Source organism: Prinia subflava, chromosome 5 (assembly GCF_021018805.1).
Source record: "Prinia subflava isolate CZ2003 ecotype Zambia chromosome 5, Cam_Psub_1.2, whole genome shotgun sequence".
NCBI classification, from domain to species: domain Eukaryota; kingdom Metazoa; phylum Chordata; class Aves; order Passeriformes; family Cisticolidae; genus Prinia; species Prinia subflava.
In genome coordinates, this window is record NC_086251.1 from 23118738 (window position 1) to 23130239 (window position 11502).

Consider the following 11502-nt stretch of genomic DNA (forward strand, 5'->3'; position numbering starts at 1 on the left):
AGAAGACAGGTAGGGCAGCAAGTGGCTGTATTTCAGCTGCTGAGGTTTGCCACATTGGTTCTTGCCAGCAGTGTGAGATGGATGAAGAGAACTTCCATGCCTGAGTGTGAGCACTCCAGTGTAGGGCTGGTGATGTGGAAGTAGTCAGCAGGGAATGCAGAAACCACAGCACCTTTATCCTTAAGCGACTCTGTTGCCTTTCCCATTAACTTCAGGATCAGTTTGAAACCAATTGTTTATAAAACAATCTGTGAGGTTGCCAGAGTTGACTTTTGAGTAGTTCCAAGTATTGGCAGTCTGTCTATTGCTTTATACACTCTCACCACAGATGTTATGAAAACAGTCTCCTGCCTCCTGTAACACTGAGATTGAACGTTCTTTCTCATGCTTGCTGGCTCTTCCTGGAGTCCCCAGCAATTCCTGCTTTAGATAATGAATGCCAAAATTTGGTGAGAAAGTTTGCCTGCAGAATTCTGTGGGGTCCAGGCTCTTGGATGTAAGGAATCTCTTCACATGGTGAGCTGTGAGCAGAAGTGGGAAGATGTCCTACCAGGGACCAAGGCTCCAGAGAAGAGGTAGGTCTTGGATTTGGGAACCCTCTCTTGTTTTCTCAGATTTCTCTCAGTATCCCTGTGGTCATTAGGAGGGAGGAGCTTGCACTTTGTTAGAGTAGTGAAGCTGGTTACACCAGCTTTTATGTAATGAGAAGATGCGGAGAGCACATCACAGTTCAGATGGCTATCATAAAATTAAGTTGGCAATTTCATGCCTGGCTATAGTGGAAGCTAATTAGCTCAAGTCTCTCTCATCTGAGCAAGGCAACAGCAGGATTATATTGTCTTCCTATTAGGCAGTAGTCTTGCCTGACATGAAATGAGATGTCTGGCGATTCTCATAATTGCATACAGCTATTTATTTTTTACCACAGCTCGATTGTCTCACTCTTAATAGGCAGCGAAATGATAATGAGATCTTCTCCTCTCCTCATGAATTCCTCACAAACCATGCTGAGGACTCCTATGCTCCTACTCCTATCAGTAGCAAAGAGGAGGGTAAAGCAGAAGTAGAGAAAAAAGCAGTCTCTTTGTCTCTACCCTGAAATCAACTTGGTGGGAAAGGCTAGTCTGCTAGCTTCTGACTTAATGAATGGAATCTCCTGAGTAACTGTTTCATGCTCAACGCTTTATTCTCCAAGACTAAGAGAATTTCAGTCACATCCTCCTGTTACTGCCAGCAGGACCTTGTAAGAGCTTTGCTAACTGTTGTTTGCAGGAAGAGGACTACAGTAGCCCGTGTAATTGGTTTATTATATGCAGAGATGTTTCCTGTAAGGATAAAAGCTGAGGGCCAGAAGGTTGAGAGTATGGCATATTTCAGGATACTGAAAGGCTTGTAGTGCTTACAGCTGCTGTTGTCAGATTCCATCACTAAAGGAATGCCTGCCTCATTGACAGTGGAAGATTATGGTTAGGATTCCTGCAAGGACAAATGAAAGTTTATTAAAACTGTAAAGCTCACCTGTTTATTGCAGACTGATTGGTAACAGAAGCAGAGAATGTCTTGATAGTCTGGTTAGGGGGTTAGGAGTAGTATAATTCCTAGAATCAGCATAGAGTAGTTTAGATTGGTGGTCCACTACCTCCAACCCCCTTCAATGAACAGGGATGTCTTCACCCAGATCAGGTTGCTCAAAGCCCCATCCAACCTGGCCCTAGATGTTTCTAGTAAAGGTGTATCTACCACCCCACTGGCCAACCTGTTCCAGTGTTTCAACATGAGAATTGTAAAAACGTTTCTTCCTTCTATGTGATCTGAATCTACCCTCAGCCAGTTTAAAGCCATTCAGTACCCCTGTCCCATTGCAACAGGCCCCAGTAGAAGGCCTGTCCCCATTTTTCTTATAAGAACCTTGTATTTGTGCTGTTGAGGCTAAGCCTGCTCAGAGAGCAGGGCTGCTATCAGAGGTGACAAGGGGACCAGCCGGACATGCTGCATCAGGTTTAGGGTTGTACAGAATTTTGAGGAGCATAGTGTACAGTAATGAATATAGAGCATGAAAGCAATTCTAACAGCCCTGAGCTTTTTCTGCAGTTACTTACAAGGACAGTGAGGGCTGGAAGACAAAATGCTGAAGCTGGTGTTTGCCCTTTCCTCAGGAATGAATGAAGGCTGGTGTTGGTAGGATTCTTTGGCTGCAGTAACATCTTGCTCATTGGAGTAAAATGAGACATGAGTTCAGAATGAAGAGTGAATAGCTATGCAAAAAGATTCTAGTTTAGGAAAATTTCTGGCACTGGAAATTCTTATTAATATATGGTTAAATTTGTTAGCTGTGGGATGAAAAAGGTTTAAGAACACCTCTTACCACTGTGTTCTGAAATACTAACATTGGAAAAAGAAACAATGATTGTGGGGTGAAATGAGCTGAGAAGGTCAGCCTATTGACTGAGTTAGGTTTAGACAGTAAATAGACTGTAAATAAAGCATTCTGGTGCCAGTTGGGTAGAAGGTTCTAGAACAGTCTTTGTGATCTTAGCACCCAGGCACAGCAATGCTCCAGGAGTGTGCCTGGAAAACCAGCAGCTGTGGTCAGCCTGCCACCAGTACTTTGTTGCTTGGTCAGGGAGGAGAGAAGTTCAGTCTGATTCCTTCCTAAGCCTAGACTTTATCACAGTGTAGTATTAGTGGAGTACCTGTAGGATACTACTGCACATAGTTCTGTCCACAATCCATGGAAGTCTTTTATTATGTAAAAACTCATATTCTTATTTTTCTTGCACACCCTGATGCTACACCATAACTGCTGAGACCTTCTGTCATCTACACAATGCCCTTCAAAGTTGCTGTTTTCTTGTTCTGCTGCAAGCTTTGAGGGAATGATAAGAACTGGTCATGGCCTTTCCTTCTTTTCCAAAAGTAAAATCTAACCCCAGCTATACATCCAGTGTTCAAAAGAGTTCAATGTTGCAGACTCAAAGCACAAGTCTGGGGACCCTATCTGCCTGCTTGTACAAATTTCTGGGATTCGTGAACAAAAGGAGCTCCAGTTGCTTCTTATTCATAATCCTAATTTAGTTGAAGGCTGTTGAGGCACTGCTTTCCTCAAAGTAATCGTGACTTGGGAGGAGCTTTCTGGCATGCTTACACTTACTTTTGGAGACCTACATGTAGGAGTACAGCTGAAACTCTTTGATGCTTGTATTTTGGAAGAAGAATTATAAATCCAACCTGAACCCTAGAGTTCACTTAGCTCTGCAATAGGTCTCTGTGCAAATTCAGCTGGAGCCACAGGGTTTTTGTCAGAACAGCCTCATTATGTCTGCAAGCCTTCTGGCATTGCAGTTAAAACTGTTTACTGCAGTCTCCTAAAGCTGGTCTTAGCTGCGATCTGCTAAAGTCCAGAGGTCTCAGGGTAGGAGTGGTTTCTAGAATGTTACTGATGGCTGCCCACTGAAATGGGTCTCTTTTGAATACAAGTTAGTGTGGAGCAAGTTTATTCCTAACTCCAACATTTAGAGAGAGCACAGAGTTGTAAGGCTGCTTTGAATTTTGGCACAGGTGACAGAACTGCTTGGTGTCTTTCCACCACAGAGGCAGCCAGGATTTGGGCTGCGATTAAGACTTACCGTTCTGTTCTGCCTTTCCTTGCTTACAGGGCAAGAATGAAGGCCGGTTCCAAGAAGGGCCACGGATATTTAGGTACCAGCCAGTGAGGCTAGGCTTAGGAAGCATTCAGGAGAGCTTGGGGACTAAAAGGGGTTTTGGGGAATTTATTCAGGATTTGTAGTTTTAAGAGAGAGGTTTGTGAAGGTTTTGGTAAATGCATGAGTTTTGATGTGGCAAGTGGTTGCTGGACTGGATTAAAAACTAATATCAGGAAAAAATGGTTTGGCATGATCTAAGGCTTCACCTCAGCCACAAGCTGATCTGATCTTGATGTGGAAATCACACCCCAAAAGCTTGTTTAATGTGCTGCAGAGTCATCAGTTGTTGATGTTGTCACCATTATCCTACAGTTTCAAGTTGAAACTGTTTTTCTGTGAGTCACACAAGGTATCAAAATGCTGATTCTACTCCTTGGAAGTCAAGAGTCAAGCTATGTAATAAATCAGAAATATTTGATCCTGCCTTACTCCAGTTATACAATTATATTTAATTTCAGTTTTCTATGTCTAAAATGTCATTGAATTGTCTTTTAGCAGTTTTTCTCCTTTCAGTACTTTTCCTCCCTCCCTCCCTCCCTCACCTCCCACTGCTCTGACCCTTCTTAAACTAGAGACTTGAAGAAAAAGGAGTGTGAAGGCAGTGTTGTTAATGGGATAAAATATCCCATTTTATCCCATATTTAGTTGCAGAACTAGCAGCTTGAAACATTTTGATCTCTTAAAAATCCAGGGAATGGGACTTTTTGGCAGAAATTTATCTTTTCTCATTCCTTGAAGGTTTCCAGCTCCATTAAGCCTTGGAATGGAGAATGCACTTTGAAGGCCCTTGAGCAAGTTGCTTTGATATGAAAAGGGCCCAGGTTCCTGTGATCTGTGTGTATGAGGATTTCTTTCTTGTAAGCAGTTCCTCAGACCCATGTTACAGAATGCCTTGTCATCTTTGTGCACTAATACTCCTTTCCAAAATGCTCTGAGGGGGGGTGTGTATTTTAAGGGAAAGAGGAGGCAGAGAAGGGAGTTTCCCTTGTGCTTGCCAGTGTAAGAGGCAAACCTCTTCTGGAGCCACTGCCATCCCTTATTACCCTCAAGGGCTTCTCGTTGTCACCTGCCATTACCAGAGAGTTTATGAACATCCTCAATGGCTCATTTCAAACTAGAGTGTCCACATTCCTTCTAGAGCCTGCTGCTTACCAGCTCCATCCCAAATTCACTGGCATGGGAGAGATTCTCAGAACTTCTAACTTTTAGCCATAAACTCTCAGCATACTACGTTAAATTCTGCTACCAGCTTCAATCAGGGAATGCAGGGTGTCTCTCAGCAAGAGAAGATGAGGAGCTGGTTTAATTGGGACATTCAAAGACGTGGACTTAATTAGGCAGTTTTGTTCATCTTGCCCAGGGACAGGAGGAAACACTGCAAATAGCCAATGGAAAGTTTTATGAGAACAGTTAAATATCTGCTGCACCCTCTTGTTATTTTCTGTGCAGGCTGGAGCTCCTCAGACTACTTTCAACTGATATCAGGATTTTTTATCATTTACAAGTGCTGCTCCCATCACCCTTTCAGCAGCTTTGTTCTACTTGGCTATTTCCCCATTGGGAATGTGCATTCCCCATCTGTGATCCATAGTGGAGAGTAGCAAACCACTGTTTTGGGTCAGATACTTCATCTAAGGGTGAGGTGATTCCCAAACTCTTCTCATCCCAGAAAAACTCCGGTTATATCATCTTCCAAGAGATAAAGAGGTTTGCTTTCTTTTGTGTGTTCTTCTTTCTGGCAAAAATCTATGATTGCTTTTTTGTGTAAAAGAAGCTATTGGGTTTTATTTGTGTTGAAATGCCTACAGATTTCTCAGTGAAAATTAATAAAACCTGGAATTAAAAGAACAAAGAGGATGTGCACTGAATATTTTCTATTTTTCAGTAAATGAATAATCTTCAAAAGAAATCTGTTGCACATTTCTCTTTGTGTCTAGAAAAAAACGATTTCTTGTCTAGCCCCCATGTGTATGTAAAACACCTTGCCCTTTCCCCTCTCTAATGTTAAGATTTATAGGCTTCCTTTCCAAATGCTAGTCTTTCCTCCACAAAGAAAAATAAAACCAGCAATAAATTTCCAAATTCAGTTGCCAAAACTAATTTATCATTTGAACATAGGCACCAGCTCTGATAAGATGTGGACCTGCATCATTCAGCCTATTCCATGAATTTTTATTTAGTTACTGCTCTTACTGCATTGGGAAAAAAGTTCTACTGAAGCCAAAAATGGGTGGGTCATTTTCCATCTAACAATTCCGAATGTTACCTGCCAGGCCTCCATGTGACAGAGTTGTGGCTATTTGGGAGTACTGTTCTGTTGTCTGTATTTAGTTCCAATCTCAGTATTGGGTATAACAAATTGAAATGTGTTTCTCCTTTCTGCTCTCTTTTAATTTATAGTTTTATAAAAATCCCCAGCCTATAGCCCAAGTCTCACTTAATCTTTAGCTGTCTTTTAAACCAAGTACATAAACATTTGTGATAAATAAAATAACACATTCATATAAACTATCCCATTCTCCTAATAGGTGTCTCTGAATTAACTTATGTCACCATTAATGTGTTAGTACATACATCTGTATTTCTGATTTTCTGTAATGTCTTCTCAGGAATTTTAAAGATATAAGTCTCCAAGTCTATCAATTTTACAAGCTTATTTTTTCTTAAATCTCTCTATGAAACATAGATGTATAACTTTAATTTTTAGAAGAATTGTATGAGCATGAAAATTGTGTCCCAAGGAGTATTTAAATTTTTTTTTCTAAAAACATTTATCTTCCTTATTTCTGATCTGACATGACCTGACATACTATTCACTCTTCAGCAGCCATCTATCTTGGCACACTTGGATTTAGCTAAGTGAAGAGACACATTTTCTTTCATGCTCAGAATGTTTCTGTGAAAATTGGTAAACCAATCCAGTAGTAGTGGGGAGAGAGGCAGAAGTAGAGGCAAGAAAGGAAGGAGCCATAAAGTTCAAAGAACCTTCTTTCAAAGCCAAGTGGTCCCCAAAGCATTCTTTATCTCTCTAACTTTGGGAGCACGCCTGGGGTGCTTGAACTGACAGCCTAGTCACAGCTGAAAACCTAATCTGAGCTAGGAGCTGAGCCCTTCAGTGGCTGCTGCAGAGAGCCTCAGACTATAGATCAGAGTCATCACTGCAGGGCTATTGGTGCCTCTGCCCTTGTCTGCTCTTCCAAGCTGCAGCTCTTGAGTAAGATCTGGAATGTGTCTTGGGCTACACTCATGGCAAACATATGTTGGGGCATAGACCACGTGTGGTGGTGATGGGGGGAAAAACAGTGTGTGGAAACCTCTCTCTCCCCTCCACCCTCTTTGTCACCAATCCATTTCCATGGTTTAGCATTTGTGATCTGAAGAATCTGTTCCACAGGCCCTATTTCTGGCTCACTCTGCGAGTTATTCTGTTAATCAGGCCTTGCCAAAAGTGGTTGATGATAGCATGAGGGAGAAGTCTAATGGCTTTCAGCTACACTATTCACATGAAACCCCTGCTACAGAGCTGACATTATGTGAAATTACTGCTGAACTAGAATGTTCTCATCTCATTCAGTGGAACCTGTTCTTACTGAGGTGTGACATCCTTCCCCCAGTGGCAGTGCCTGTCATTAAAGTGTTGAAGGTCTGCAGATCTTCCTGATTTGTGGGATTATCTAGTAAATGTTTTTGCTTTGCTGAGTACACAGGAGACGTGCTCTTTCCACGTCACTAAACTAACTAGATCCCTGGCTTCTAGTTTGGGGTGGATTTGGTTTAATTGTTTTTTTTGGGGGGGGGGGTTGTTTTGTTTGTTTGTTTGTTTGTTTTGTGCTGTAGGTGGTTTGGATCTAGGGACCTCAGGTAAAGTATCACTCGTTGTCAGTGATGCCTAACATGAGGTGAAAAAGGCCATTGCCAGCACTACAAAAAATGATTGTAAGGCGACTCCAGAATTTCTTGAGGAAAGCAGGCTGTTGGCAATGCTGGTTAAAACTGGGGAAATCACCCAGAAGTTCATGAGAATTCATTGCTGGGAAGCAGAAAGGTAGGAATGGGGACAAGGTCACATAAGCACCACTAATGCCTCTTGCCCCTGGCTCCTGAAAGCTTAGCTGCTCCTGCTGGAGCTCCACAAGGCAGTTTCAGTGCCAATACATGAGGTGGGAGTGGGCAACCCTATGACCAGGGAGAGCAATTCTGCTGCTCTGGTAGGCTCTAGATCTAATCTCCTCACTGCTGACCCATGAAAGGGCAGAACACTGCAGTTTTTCTCCTGAGATCCTTACCAGGCTGCAATTCTGATTAGTTGTGGCTGGGCAAGAATGCCAGGATTCATTAGAAATTTCATCCTTTGGAAATTCCCCAGGAGCCAAGCAAGGATAAAAAGAGCATCTACCAAATAGGGACAATAATGAACATGTAGACTGCTGGCAAAAACATGCAGAGTGAGGTACATCCTGGTGTTGCTCCCTAATATTCTCCATTAACAGCCCACAGGCATCCTGGGGAAGGAAATACAGCAGACCAAAGGCCAGAGAACAGACAAAACAGGAAAGGTACAAGCATTCAAGACCCCTTGCAAATAAATCTGATTTATTAAAATGTATCCCACCTTCAGACAGAAGCTTTATCAGGTGCCCTCCTGACCCTTTGTCCTTCTGTCTCTGCCTTAAGCCTGTTGCCTAGTTGGGAGTTCTGCCTTGGCATTTGTAGCATCTCATTTTATCAAAATTGCTTGTTCTTTGACTAGATCATTTTCTCATGCCCCTTCAATTTGAGCCAGCTGAATTTTGCTTGGTCTCCACTGACTATTTCTTTTTCTGCTGCCAATGAGTATGGGAATGGAGGAGTTTGCCTTCTATTTGTCATTTCTGTAACTCCTTCCAAGCAGCTGGAATTTATTTTAATAAAGTTCATTTCAATGGAGCCTGGAGCCATAATACATGAGGCTGTGCTCTCAGACGAGCTCATAAATTAAGTAGGGTCAGCTCTGGTCACTGCATGCATGGGGGACCTCCAAGGACAGCCTGTGTGCTGCTCAGCCTGTGCCAAGGATGCAGTGGCTGCCAGCCTGTGCCTGCCCAGGAGGCTGTCTCCTTTGGTATGCTGTGTCTGGCCCCTGCCAAATGCTTCAGGGGAAGATACACGATCCCTGCCTTGGGAAAGTTATTCTTAACTCATCTTAAGACCCTCTAGACCTTTGTGGCATGAAGGTCTGCTGTCTCACGTGTGCAAGGGTGGCTGGGGGCACGGGGAGCTGGCTGCTTACACAACACTGGGCCGTGTGCTGGCACTCACACAAAAGGCTGCTCTGCTGCCAGCCCCATCCCAAACTTCGCTGTCTGTCCTGAAGGGTGAATGCACCACAGAGGTATCTTGACTTTGTGAGGGAAGGAGCCAACTTGAGCATACCCTTTGCAGTTTTCCCCCTGAAGCTACATAGTAAGTACGTGTTCTTAAAAGGAATATAGTCTTGTCATAAAGATTCCAAAAGATGGTGACCTCCGCTGTTGTGCTGTAGTAGTTCTGACTTCCCAGATATTACAGCTTATTTAAATAAGAAAGAACTTTTCTTGTTGAACTTACAGCTGTTGGTTCACATTATGTCTCTGACAGAAAGACTGAAACGCCTGTCTGCTTGCCTCCTCCGCTTATTAAATGCTTTTCTGTGTGTAAATCCCCATATTCAGCAATTATGTCACCTCTGAAACTTCTCTTCTGTAGGCTGAATTAATTGAATAGAATAAGCCTTACATTTGAAGTCTTGTTTTTCAGTTCTTGTGGTCGCTGCTACAGATAGCCGGGCTCAGCAATAAAGCCTGTGTGCTTTGATATCCCGCAGAGTGTTTTTAATTCAGATTACAATAAAATCCACTGATTAGCAGTAAAATAATCCTTTAGGCTATGTTTGACAGTGGTTTTTCTTCATCAGTGAGCCTACTAATTTAACCTTTCCCCTCCCAAGTCGAGGAAACTCCCAAAAATACTAAGCATTTTTCCTGTTAACATTTAACAGCTTTTCTAATACCTTGATCTTGACTTAGTGTTTAAAGCAACTATGAGACGTGGTCTCTGTTTTCTGGAATAGCACGATGTGGAAAGAGAGGCCCTCAAAGAGCAGGAAGGCCTCCAGGTCAGGAACTTTCAAAAGCTGTCCTGTGACCTTCCCACTACTGAGGGATGTACCAAGCTCAGGAGAAGCCTCTTCCCTTTTTTTATAGTCTCTGGTGGTGTTGAGTGAGATAGGACTATTTGTTTTCCTTCTCTTGTTTTTCTACTCCCTTTTCCTCTTGCTGTGGTGTGCTACTTCACCAGCTATGGAACCAGAGTTTGCACAGAGATACTATTCACCAAAAAATTAAATTTGTAGCACTGCTCTGCTTCTCACTTCTCTTTCTTGATCCCTTTTCTTTTGCATAGTTTCAGGATTATCTCAAAATTTCAGAAGAAACGAACTAGCATCAAATGCTATTTGAGCAGGCATTAGGTGGGCTTTTCCACTGACAAAGCTGATAGCATTTCTCATTTCTGACCAGAGATTCATTTGGTGACTCTCTTCAGTGTTTTTTCTCAGCCTAGAAATCTGCTATTGGTCTGGAGTGCCGAGTGTTTCAGTTTTCATTGCTTTGAATGTGAAACACATCAATAACAGCCTCTGTATAACTGACAGGCAGATGCTAATGTCCAAGTCTCACTTGACTTTGAGTTTGTTTGGTATCTGAATCTAAGTCTGCAAAGGGACTGTGGTGAAACGTAGTGTTAATGCTTGTCACTAATTAGCTTTGTCACCTTCTCAGTGTCTGTCTGTGCCACCTCCTGAGAAATAGTGCTTCCATGGTGTCAGAAGTGGCAAATATTCTGGATCTGGATACTAGTGCTGATGTACACTCCTGAAGTTCTGTCTGGCCAACGACAAGGACTCACCCAAATGGTTTTGCTTGACAATGACTGGATATACTCTGTAAGGGCTGTGTTTTATTTTCTTCCTGCACCAAAGAAGATACCCTTCAGCATCCAGCCTGCCTTTAGTTATAATTTTTCCCAGGGTTAGTGTCCAGGGTGTGTTGCACTCTCTCTTGTATTTTGTGGTGTTGGTGTCAGGAGGCTGTCTCTGATTTCAGGTGTGCTACAGGAGCTTTCTTAGTAGCTATTAGGTGTCCTGGAGGAGTGGGCTGAAGCAGCAGAGACTGTTATGCTGCTTAAATGGGGGATGTAAGAGAAAGGTGTACTGAGTCGAGTCAAACCGAAGGGAGAGTGGGAGGAAGCTGAGTCAGAGGTTCTGAACATGCATCGAGAAGGAAACTTCAAACATTTTTCTCCTTCTCTTTTGCAGAAACAAACAGAATTGTGTAATGACCTCAGATGTGTTGTGTGAATGGGCGTGGATGTGGGTGACTCTGTGAGTGTCTCCATAACATGCTACAGATGTTTTTCTGTTTGCTTGCTTGCTCTGGACATTTTGTTCAGTTCAGCTTTGTATTGTTTTCCAGACTATTATAAAATAGCTCATCCTCAGGCACTGGGCACTACTTGGTGGAGGTACAGGATCCACTGATTTCACATTCACCACCTCTTGAGATTAGGAAGAGCTGCCTTCCTATGCCAGAGTGCCCCAACAGGCTCTGCAACATTCCCTGCCCCCAGCAAGGAGTTTGGCTGCCTGTGCCCAGGAGCAGATCTGCTGTGTGCAGCTGTGACTGGGGTGAGGCACTGTGAAACGAGCTGTGTGACATCTGTGTGGAGCCTTGGCAGGGTCCCCCCTGGAGAGACCTGGGAGAGTGGTGAGAGCCACTGCTGA